The sequence below is a fragment of the Callithrix jacchus genome, chromosome 3 (genome assembly GCF_049354715.1).
Source record: "Callithrix jacchus isolate 240 chromosome 3, calJac240_pri, whole genome shotgun sequence".
Taxonomy (NCBI): domain Eukaryota; kingdom Metazoa; phylum Chordata; class Mammalia; order Primates; family Cebidae; genus Callithrix; species Callithrix jacchus.
In genome coordinates this window covers 180,004,232-180,016,572 of record NC_133504.1, presented here as the reverse complement: position 1 = coordinate 180,016,572, position 12,341 = coordinate 180,004,232, and the positions used below count along the sequence as shown (strand labels likewise).

At 36.1% G+C, this 12,341-nt stretch overlaps 1 pseudogene; it reads left to right on the top strand.

The window, feature by feature from the left end:
• The window catches only part of LOC144581693 (uncharacterized), a 151,502-nt pseudogene extending 140,499 nt beyond the window's left edge, over positions 1-11,003 (top strand).
• The last annotated feature ends 1,338 nt before the right edge of the window (positions 11,004-12,341 follow it).

Here is a 12,341-nt window from a genome sequence, read left to right as displayed (position 1 = left end):
CTCCCTAGTGATATAGGGAAAAGGCAATGGTGAACACAACATGCAAAGTCTCTGCCTTTGACTAATTCACTGACTTGGGAGAGAAAAAACAACCAGATAGGTTTAATAGAACCTGCTAGCCCATTGAGTGTTGATGAAGAACACTTCTCCTCTATGGTTAAAAGTTACGCTTGTGAAAAGCGACTCAATTTCAAACCAACAATTTCGATTTGGAGTGTCCATCCTTGTGAGTTTTGACTTGGGATTCATATTTGAAGCTGTCATTGTTTTTCTCTAGTCCTATTTTAAAATCTGTATTACAGACCTGTCACAACTTAACAGTTTTATGTGCTTTTCCTTGTACCTCAGCTTCAGATGCTCTGGATGATGACTGATTGTGTCACCATGCACACTTAAGTAAATGTTATGTTTACCGAAGAGTCTATTTTTGAATATAGACTATTCCATGAAGAAGCAACTTAGATGAAAATCCATTTAGCTCTTTTCAACCACCACAGTAATAGGTACACTCTTAGAAATTTATTTTAGTTACCTGCATGCAGAAGACTAGTGATGGAGATGTATATAGCATGTTAGGGAAGCAGATAAGAAGTACAAGTTCTGTCAGTTACATGGTCAGCGTCTTCAGGCATAAGTGGAATATAGATAAATAAGAAGGGAGAGGACATTTCAGGCAGAAGCAAAACACTTAGAGAACAAACAGCTTGGTATGTACCAAATTACAGAAGTTTGATCTCTGTTGAACACGAAATGCCACCCAGAAATGGAAGGTATTGAGGCTGGTGCAGCAGTCAGGAACCAGGCAGGTCATGAGAAAACTCTAGGAGCCATTAAAGAGCTCGGATTTTCTCTTGTTGACATGGTGAAGTAGGAATGCAATGTAATGGTTCAAATGACAGCTGTGACTGTTGGAACCCCAGATGCCAGAAAATTGGATGTTTCGCCCCCATTACATCTCTGTGGAAATTCCCATTTTCCATTTGAAATTCAGTTTTTTTGTTCCTTTCATATCCAGGTATGATTTTCTTAGAGCTTCCTTTATTCCAAGAAAATGTTTAAAGTCCTCCAGAATTTTCTCTATATTATCTGGAGTTAACTTCTTGTGAAGCTCTCCTGTCTCATATTTCTGCAATTATATATCTTGTCTTTTAATGGCTATGTCAACTTAGTGTGTGGGACATGTGTGGTAGGTGCCCAATAAATATTTCTTGAATGAATAAATAGACTCAAATTTGTTCATTGAAATGAATAGATTCAGGCACAGTTCGGCACTTTGATTGGTTTCTTTCTGGCTTCAAGCATTTTTTTAACTTAAGAGGAATTTATTGAAGATTGATGGTCTCAATAGAGTAAGACTTCAGTTTTCTGCTTTGTTCCTTTTCTCTATCCCTGTTCTCAAGTTCCTTCTCCATTGTTCCCTAAAAGCTGCAAATTCTTTTTTCTCCATAATGAGTAATAATTCAGGTCTTCCTAGCTCCTATGGTTGTAACTATACATCTATTAACAATGGTGTACTGATGAACGCCTAACAACCTGCTTTCCAAAAATTATCACCATGGGCGATTTTAAACTACTAATGCAAAGTGCTGAATATTGATTTAAGAAGAGGTTTGTGCAGTGAGCTCTTCAGAGCTGTGATGAGCTGGTTCTAGTCCTCCGCTGAAGCGCTCAGAAAACAAAGGATCTGTTCTCCTCAGAGGATGGTTGAGATCACTTTTTTTTTCTGTTGTTACACTAAAAAAAAAAAACAACTATTCAGCATAAACTAGATTTTCAAAACTAGACTTTCTAAACTTTTAAACCAGTGGTAATTAACTGGGAGGAGTGCTGCCCCCTAGAGGGCATTTGAAAATTCTCAGGGCAATCTGGGGTTGTAGCAGTAGCAGGAACACTGCAAACACTTAGTGGGCAAAGGTCAGGAATGTTGGATATTCCTCCACATGAAAGACAGTCTTGCACAACAAAGAACTGTCCTGACCAAAAAGTCGATGGTGCAATCCTTGGAAAATTCTGCTCTACACCATTCCTCTTACAGGTTGGCTTTCTGCCAGATCGTATTCCTTTATATTCTGCAAAACTTTTGTGAGGGAAATAATCACACCCTGCTGCTTACAGGAAAAGGAAGTCCTATGCTTAGTGACAGATGCTTATTTTATTCCTAAATGATTGAAATCAAGTGCATTGGAATGAAACTTTTTTCCCTATTAACCTTTAGCAGCATTTATAATGACCATGTTAAATCAAACCTCATTACAATGTAATGGGGCCTGACTGAAATACTGCAGGTATGATGCTGAGTAATTTCATAAATTATTAAGTGGTAATTGAAAGTAATATGGCAGAATACATTTTACTCCTGAGGGGGAAAATACAGTAGACTTTGGAGGGAAATGAAGTTGGTTAAAATATAGCATATAAGAAAGAGCTGGAAGCTGGATGGAGAGGAAGGGTGACAGAAGTCCTGGACATATCATTTAATTTTTGGCTCTGGGTTAAAAGACATCATTTGGATACTGGGATTCCACTGACTGCTTGAGTGGTTATTGCCCTTGCTTGAGACATTGTAGACACTTCAGCTCCTCTCTTATTTCCTGTGCCCAGGCAGTCGTCAGAGCAAAAAGATCAAACTCAAATTATTTTTTATAACAATGGTTTCTCCATGACATATCTTTATTTCAGTTATGATTCACTTCAACTCCTCACTTTCCCAAAAGCTTTTCAGAAACTTTATTCTAAAAAAAAATCCCCAGCAGTGACACAGTAATGCTTATTGTGAAAAACTAAAATAGTAAAGAATGTAGAGTTACAGCAGGGAAAGTCTCTTATTGTCACATACAGCCTTTGCTAGAGGCAATATATTCCCCCAGATCCACACTCATAGCACTTTAAAAGCTTAGTTTTCCAACATACACTCTTACTCTATGGATTGTTCTACAACTTGCTCTTTTTATTCAATATTATAGCTTGGACATCTTTTTCTGTCTGCACATTTAAAATGTTGTTAAAATTAAAAGCATACTGTAAAGCAATACAGGCTTTTTGTGTAGATTTTTATTTTCAATCACAAGTGAATGTACCTGTGTAACCTCTCCTTACCACTGTCCTTGAATTCTCCCTCATACTCCTCCCAGTCATTAACCCATCCTTCCTGAATGCAACCACTCTTCTAAATTCTCTCACCATAGAGTAGTTCTGCATTTTCTTGAGGTTAATATAAGCAAAATCATTCAATATCAACTCTTTTGTGTCTGCATTCCTTTGCTTGTTATAGCTATGAAATTCTTCCACATTACTGCATGGAATAGTGGTTCATTCTTATTGCTATACAGTATTCATTGTATGACTGTATCATAATTTATTCATTTTCCTTTGGTTGACTTTTAGATTGTAGTTTTGGGCTGTTCTGAATAATGACTGTTCACTTATGTGTCTTTTGATGAAAGCACACACACACATACACACACACATTTTTCTTGGACACATACCTAGGAGTGAACTTTCTGTGATGTAAATAATGTGCATATTCAGCATTAGCTGCTGCTGCCAAGAGCTTTGCCAAAGCAATTGTTAATAATTTGGATGTTCATAGGCTATGTGTGAGGATTCCAGTTGCTCTGTATCTTTGCCAATACTTGGGATAGTATGTTTTATCTTTATTATTTATTTATTTATTTCAATAGTTTTTTGGGAAAAGGCATGTATTAGTCTGTTTTCACACTGCTGATAAAGACATACCTGAGATTGAGTAATTCATACAGAAAAAATGACTTAATGGATTTACAGTTTTTCATGGCTGGAGAGGCCTCACAATCATGGCAGAAGGCAAGGAGGAGCAAGTCAAGTCTTACATGGATGGCCGCAAGCAAAAAGAGACAGCTTGTGCAGGGAAACTCCCCCTTTTAGACCCATCAGCTCTTGCGAGAGTCATTCACTATCATGAGAACAGCACAGGAAAGAACCACTCCCATAATTCAATCATCTCCCACTGGGTTTCTCCCATGACACATGGGAATTATAGAAGTTACAATTCAACATGAGATTTGGGTGGGGACACAACCAAACCATATCAAGGTGTTTTTTGCTTTTGTGAACAAGTTCTTTAGTAGTGATTTCTGAGATTTTGGTGTACTCATCACCTGAGCAGTGTACACTGGACCCAATTTGTAGTCTTTTATTTCTCCCTGCAATTCCCACCATGTCACCAAAGTTCTTTATATCATTTGTATGCCTTCGTGTTCTCATAGTTTGACTTCCACTTATAAGTGAGAACATATGATATTTGGTTTCCATTCCTGAGTTACTTCACTTAGAATAATGGCTCCAACTTTATCCAGGTTGCTGCAAATGTCATTATTTGGTTCCTTTTTATGGTTGATCAGTATTCAATGGTGTATATACGCCACATTTTCTTTATCTTCTCATTGGTGGGTGGACATTTGGGCTGGTTCAATATTTTTGCAATTACAAATTGTGATGCTATAAACATGCATGTGCAAGTGTCTTTTTCATGTATTGACTTCTTTTCCTTTGGATAGATATCCAGTGGTGGGATTGCTGGGTTAAATGGTAGTTCTTCTTTTAGTTCTTCAAGGAATCTCCATACTGCTTTCCACAGTGGATGTACTAGTTTAAATTCCCACCAGCAGTGTAAAAGTGTCCCCTGTTCACCACATCCATGCCAACACCTATTATTTATTAATTTTTAAAATCATGGTCATTCTTGTAGGAGTACGGTGGTATCTCATGGTGGTTTTAATTTACAGTTCCCTGATAATTAATAACATTGAGTATGTTTTCATATATTTGTTGGCCATTTGTATATCTTCTTTTGAGAATTTTCTATTCGTGTCTTTAACCTATATTTGATGGGATTATTTGTGTTTTCCTCAATAATTTGTTTGAATTAGTTGTAGATTCTGGATGTTAGTCCTTTGTTGGATGCATAATTTGCAAAGATCATCCCCCATTCTGTGTGGATTGTCTGTTTACTCTTCTGATTAGTTTTTTTTTTTTTTCTGTGCAGAAGCTTTTTAGTTTAATTAGGTCCCATCTATTTATTTTGTTTTTGTTGTATTTGCTTTTGGGTTCTTTGTCATGAAGTCCTTGCCTAAGTCAACATCTAGAAGAATTTTCCAATGTTATCTTCTAGAATTTTTTATGGTTGTAGGTCTTAGATTTAAGTCTTTGATTCATCTTCAGTTGATTTTTATATAAGGTGAGAGATAATTCAGTTTCACTCTTCTCCATGTGGCTTTCCTATCCCAGCACCATTTGTTGAATAGGGTGTACCTTTTCCACTTTTTTTTATGTGCCTTGTTGAAGTTCAGTTGGCTGTATTTGGTTTTATTTCTGGTTCTCTATTCTGTTCTATTGGCCTATGTGTCTATTTTTATACCAGTGCTGTGCTGTTTTGATAACTATAGGCCTGTATAGTTTGAAGTCAGGTAATGTGGTGCCTGCAGATTTGTTCTTTTCGTTTAGTCTTGCTTTGGCTATGCAGGGTCTTTTTTGGTTCCATACGAATTTTAGACTTTTTTTTTTCTAGTTCATTGAGAAATGATGATGACATTTTGACAGGAATTGCATTGAATCTGTCAACTGCTTTTTGCAGCATGGTCATTTTCACAATATCTACCTATCCATGAGGATGAGATATTTCTATTTGTGGTCATCTATGATTTCTTTTAGTAGTGTTTTGTAGTTTTCCATGTAGAGATCTTTCACCTCCTTGGTCAGGTATATTCCTAAATATTTGGTTTTATTTTATTTTTTCTACAGCTGTTGTAAAAAATATTATTTGTTTCCAATTTTATCGTCGTTGGTGTATAGCAGTGCTACTGATTTGTGTACATTGATTTTGTATCCTGAAACTACTGAATTCAGTTGTCAGTTCTAGGAGCTTTTAGAATGAGGTTTTAGAATTTCCTAGGTACATGATTATGTTATTGGCAAAAAGCAACAGTTATACTTTGTCTTTACCAATTTGGATGCCTCTTATTTCTTTCTCTTGTCTGATTGCTCTGGCTAGGACTTTCTGTTAAATAGAAGTGGTGAAAGTGGGCATCCTGTCTTGTCCTAGTTCTTCAGGGGAATGCTCTCAACTTTTTCCTGTTCATTATAATGTTGGCTGTGGGTTATTCATAGATGGCTTTTATTACCTTGAGGTATGTCCCTTCTCTGCCAATTTTGCTGAGGGTTTTAATCATAAAGAGATGCTAGATTTTGTCAAATGCTTTTTTTTGCATTTATTGAAATGATCATATAGTTTTGTTTTAAATTCTGTTTATGTGATGTATCACATTTATGGACTTGTGTATACCTCTGTCCCTGGTATGAAACCCAATTAATTATGGCATATTGTTTTTTGATGTGCTGTTGGATTTGGTTAGCTAACAATTTTTTGAGGATTTTTGCACCTATGTTCATCAGGTATATTGGTCTGTAGTTTTCTTTCTTTGTTATGTCTTTCCCTTGTTTTGGAATTAGGGTAATATTGGCTTCACAGAATGATTTAGGGAGGATTTCCTCCTTTGCTATCTTTTGGAATAGTTTTAGTAGGGTTGGTATCAACTCTTCTTTGATGTCTCACAGAATTCAGTTGTGAATCCATCTGGTCCTGGACTTTTTTTGTTGTTGATAATTGTTAAATTACTATTTCAATCTCAATACTTGTTATTGGTCTGTACAGAATTTCTATTTCTTTCTGATTTAATATGGGAGAGTTGTGTATTTTCAGGAATCTATCCATCTCCTCTAGATTTTCTCTTTTATGTGTGTAAAGGTGTTCATAGTAGCTCTGAATGATCTTTTGAATTTCTGTGGTATTGGTTGTAGTATCTCTCATTTCATTTCTAATTGAGTTTATTTGGATCTTCTCTCTTCTTTTCCTGGTTAATCCTGTTAATGGTCCATCAAGTTTAGTTTTTCAAAGAACCAGTTTTTTGTTTCATTTATTTTTTTTGTTTCAATTTCATTTTTTAAATTGCATTTTAGGTTTTGGGGTACATGTGAAGAACATGCAAGATAGTTGCATAGGTACACTTGTGGCAGTGTGATTTGCTGCCTTCCTCCCCTTCACCTATATCTGGCATTTCTCCCCAAGCTATCTCTCCCCAACTCCCCACCCCCCGCGGTCCCTCCGCTATTTCCCCCAACAGACCCCAGTGTGTAGTGCACCTGTGTCCATGTGTATGCCGCATGTTCTCACTTACAGGCGGTTGTTGATCAATTTCATTTTTTAATTCTTTTCTGATCTTTTTTTATTTCTTTTCTTCTGCTGGGTTTGGGTTTGGTTTGTTCTTGTTTCTCTAGTGTCTTGAGGTGTGACCTTAGACCTCCTATTTGTGGACTTTCAGACTTGATGTAGGCGTTTAATGCTCTGAACTTTCCTCTTAGCACTGCTTTTGCTGTATCCCAGAAGTTTTGATAAGTTGTGTCAGTATTATTTTTCAGCTCAAAGAATTTTTACATTTCCACCTTGATTTCATTGTTGACCCAAATATGATTTAATAACAAATTATTTAATTTTCACGTATCTGTATATTTCTGGGGGTTCCTTCTGGAGTTATTTTCCAGTTTTATTCCACTCACTGTTGCCTGACAGAATACTCAATATCATTTCACTTTTCTACATTTATTGAGACTCGTTTTGTGACCTATCATATGATCTATCCTGGAGAATGTTCCATGTGCTGAAGAAGAGAATGTATATTCTGCAGTTATTGGGTAGAATGTTCTGTAAGCATCTGTTAAGTCCTTATGTTCTAGGGTATAGTCAAAGTCTGTAGTTCCTTTGTTGGCCTTCTGTCTTGATGACCTGTCTAGTTGTTGTCAGCAGAGTACTGAAGTCTCCCACTATTATTGTGTTGCTATCTCATTTCTTAGATCTAGAAGTAATTGTTTTATAAGTTTGAGAGTTCCAGTGTTAGCTGCATATATATTTAAGATTATGATATTTTCCTGTTGGACTAGTCCTTTTATCATTACATAATGCCCCTCTTTGTCTTTTTTTGGTTTTTAATTCTTGCTGCTTTAAAGTCTGTTTTGTCTGATAAAAGAATAGCTACTACTGCTCACTTTTGGTTTTCATTTACATGGACTATTTTCCTCCACTCCTTTACCTTAAGTTTAGGTGAGTCCCTATGTGTTAGATAATTATCTTGAAGATAGCAGACACTTGATTGGATTTTTTTAAATATACTTTAAGTTCTGGGATACTTGTGCAGAATGTGTAGGTTTGTTACATAGGTATACATGTGCCGTGGTGGTTTGCTGCACCCATCAACCCATCATCTACATTAGGTATTTCTCCTAAGGCTGTCCCTCCCCTCATACCCTGCCCCATGACAGGCCCTGGTGTGTGATGTTCCCCACCCTGTGCCCGTATGTTCTCATTATTCAACTCCCACTTATGAGTGAGAACATGCAGTGTTTGGTTTTCTGTTCCTGTGTTAGTTTGCTGAAAATGATGGTTTCCAGCTTCATCCATATCCCTGCAAAGGATGTAAACTCATTCCTTTTTATGGCTGTGTAGTATTTATGGCTGTGTATATGTGCCACATTTTCTTTTATCCAGTCTATCATTGATGGGCATTTGGGTTGGTTCCAAATCTTTGCTGTTGTGAATAGTGCTGCAATAAGCATACATGTGCATGTGTCTTTATAGTAGAATAATTTATAATCCTTTGGGTATATACCCAGTAATGAGATTTCTGGGTCAAGTGGTATTTCTAGTTCTAGATCCTTGAAGAATTGCCACATGGTCTTCCACAATGATTGAACTAATTTACACTCCCACCAACAGTGTAAAAGTGTTCCTTTCTCCACATCCTCTCCAGCATCGGTTGTTTCCTAACTTTTTAATGATTGCCATTCTAACTGGTGTGGGATGATATCTCATTGTGGTTTTGATTTGCATTTACCTAATGACCAGTGATGATGAGCTTTTTTTCATTTGTTGGCTGCATAAATGTCTTCTTTTGAGAAGTGTCTGTTTATATTACATTGTTTTATGCAGTCAACATTCATTTATCTTTTCACTCATTTTCTTTTTCTGTTGTTTTTAAATTTCTTTTCATAGTACTATACTTCTATGCAGGATCCCTTCCTTTCTGCCCGAAGAATTATCTTTGATACTTTTTTTTCTTACAGGTCTGCTGGGGACAAATTCTTTTCGTTTTAATTTTTCTGAAAATGTTTTTGATCATCATTTTGGAAGTTTTTTTTGGTTACTAGCAAAAGTATTTTAGACTGATAAATTATTTTTGTTCAGTATTTAAACATTCATTATATTGTCTTCGGCTTCTATAATTTCTGCTAAAAAATCAGAAGATATATTCTTTTCTCTCTGCTTTTAAGAGTTTCACTTTATGTTTTTTAATAGTTTGTCCATGATGTTTTTCTTGTGTTTTCTTTTTCTTTTATGTTTCTTTCTTTTTTCATGTTGCTCAGGTTCTGAGATACTCTTGAATCTGTGTCTTTCAGCAGTTTAGAAAAATTCTGAGACAGTCTCTCTTTAAACATTTTTCTGATCAATTCTCTCTCTCTTCTTTTATGGGATGCTAATGAAATATATGTTTGACATTTCCATTTTTGTTCCACATATCTTTTACTTTTCCTCTCCATATTCACTTCCCCACTTGATGCATCAATATGAACTCTTTTTCTTTTTTTTTAAATTATAGATTTAGGAGGTATAAGTGCAGTTTTGTTACATGGGTGTATTGCATAGTGGTAAAAAAATCTTCTGCACAGCAAAAGAAATAATCAACAGAGTAAACAAACAACCTGTAGAATGGGAGAAAACATTTCCTAACGATGCATCTGACAAATAACTAATATCCAGAATCTACAAAGAACTCAAATATTTTAACAACAAGAAATATAAAATTTTTAACTTATCTGTTTCCAGTTTACTAATTCTCTTTTTGCTTTAATCTGCCTTTGACTATTAATTTAGTTATTATATTTTTAAGTTTTGAATTTTTGTTGGATATCTTTTATCCATATTATTTTTAGGTGGTAATGCTTTTCATCCTATCACATTTTATTGAATTCATTAATCATAGTTTCTTTATATTCCCTATCTGAAAACTCAGTTGTATGATCACCTTTGGGTAAGTCTCTATTGTTTATTTATTCATTGGTTTTTTAATTATTTTTCCTTTACTATTGATATGACATGCATTTTTAAATTAAATACCTTATATTATGTAGGCATTAGAGGCTGCGGATGTCATTACTTTCCTTAAGGAGCATTTACTTTTCTTCTGGCAGTTATATAAAATATGAGACCTTCCTGAGCCAATTAAACCTGAGTTTCTGGTTTTATTAGGACTTACCTTTTAATGGGTTCCCTTCCTCTCAGGAATAGCATTTAAGCAAACTTGTCCAATCTGTGGCCTGTGGGCTGCATGAGGCCCAGGACAGCTTTGAATGTGGCCGAACACAAATTCGTAAATGTTCTTAAATCTTTATGAGATCCTTTGTATAATTTTTTTTTTCTCATCAGCTACTCTTAGTTTTAGTGTATTTTGTGGCCCAAGACCATTCTTCTAATGTGGCCCAGGGATGTTAAAAGATTGGACACCCCTGAAGTATTCTCAATGGAAGGCCTGGGTTTTCTATCAGGACCTTTCTTCCATCATGGACTCTGGACTCCGATTTTCCTCTCACCATAAGACTAACCAAATTTCTGCATAGCTTTTTTTATTTTGAGATGGAGTTTTGCTGTTGTTACCCAGACTGGAGTGCAATGGCACGATCTCGGCTCACCACAACCTCCGCCTTCTGGGTTCAAGCAATTCTCCTGCCTCAGCCTCCCGAGTAGCTGAGACTATAGGCGTGCACCACTGTGCCCAGCTAATTTTTGTATTTTTAGTAGAGACGGGGTTTCACCTTGTTGACTAGGATGGTCTCGATCTCTTGACCTAGTGATCCACCCGCCTTGGTCTGCACAGCTTTTTAGCCTCTTAGCAGCTGTTTTCTGCCTTACTTTTCATTAGGTAATTCCATGACGAAACAGTTGGGGAATCAGGAAGTAATTTAATGACAAATAACACATTCTTTTCAGGCTCACTTGTCTGCAGAGCTCTTTTCTCTGTGATCTGGGCTCATCTAGCACTGGCTACTTTAGTCACCCTCACTTTCAATTCTTACCTTCTTAGTTCAGTGAGACTGCTGCAGACTCTATGCCATTGCTTTCTGTTTTCCCTCTGTGCTCCTCGTTGCGTATTAGCAAAACCCCAAAGGAAAAAGCAGCTTTGGAAGGAGTGCTTATTTTACTACTTTTTCTTTTTTGGGGGGATTATGACTTCTCAATTTTCATATGCCTTGGTTGTTCTCTGATACCTCCAAAAAGTGTTGCTTTTTTATCTTTCCTCACTTAAAATAGACTTTAGTTTTCTTTAGAGCACTTTTAGGTTCACAGCAAAATTGAGCAGGAGGTACAGAGAAGCAAAGTTGAGCACAATTTTAGGTTCATAGCAAAACTGAGCAAGAAGTACAGAGATTTTCCATGTATCTGACACCCCCACACACGCACAGCCTCCGTCTTTATCAGTATCCCCCACTGGAGTGGTACATTTCTTACAACTAATGAGCCTACATTGACACATTATCACCCAGAGTCTGCAGTTTACATCAAGGTTTACTCTTGATATTGTACATCTTGTGGGTTTTGACATATGCATAATGATGGGTATTCAGCATTATAATGTGATACAGGGTAGTTTCACTGCCCTAAAAATTCTCTGTGTTCTGCCTCCTCATTCCTCCCTCTCCACTAATCTCTGGAAACCACTGATTTTTTTTTTTTATCTCCATAGCTTTACCTTTTTCAGAATGTCACATAGTTGGAATTCTATAGTATATAGCCTTTTTAAATTGGCTTCTTTCACATTACTAAGCAAGTATTTAAGTTTCCTCCACGTATAGCTTGAGAGCTCATTTCTTTTTAGCACTGACTGATATTCTATTTTATGGGATGGTTTATGTATTTATTTATACACTGATGGACATCCTGGTTTCTTCCAAGTTTTGGCAACTATGAATAAAGCTGCTGTAAACATCCATGTACAGGCTTTTGTATGGAGACAAGTTTTCAGCTTCTTTGGGTAAATACTAAGGATAATAAATGTCTTTTAAAAATATATATTGTCCAATTTTTAGGTTGTTCTCAATAGGAGGTTTAGTATGGCACAAGCTATTCAGCAACTGTGAGTGTTTTATTCATTTTGAAGAATACACAGAGCTCCAAATCTACTTGTATATATATGTACGTGTATATATGACATCAGTTAATTGTTTAGTCCCCTTTTTTGACTTCTAGTCTTTTCCCTATT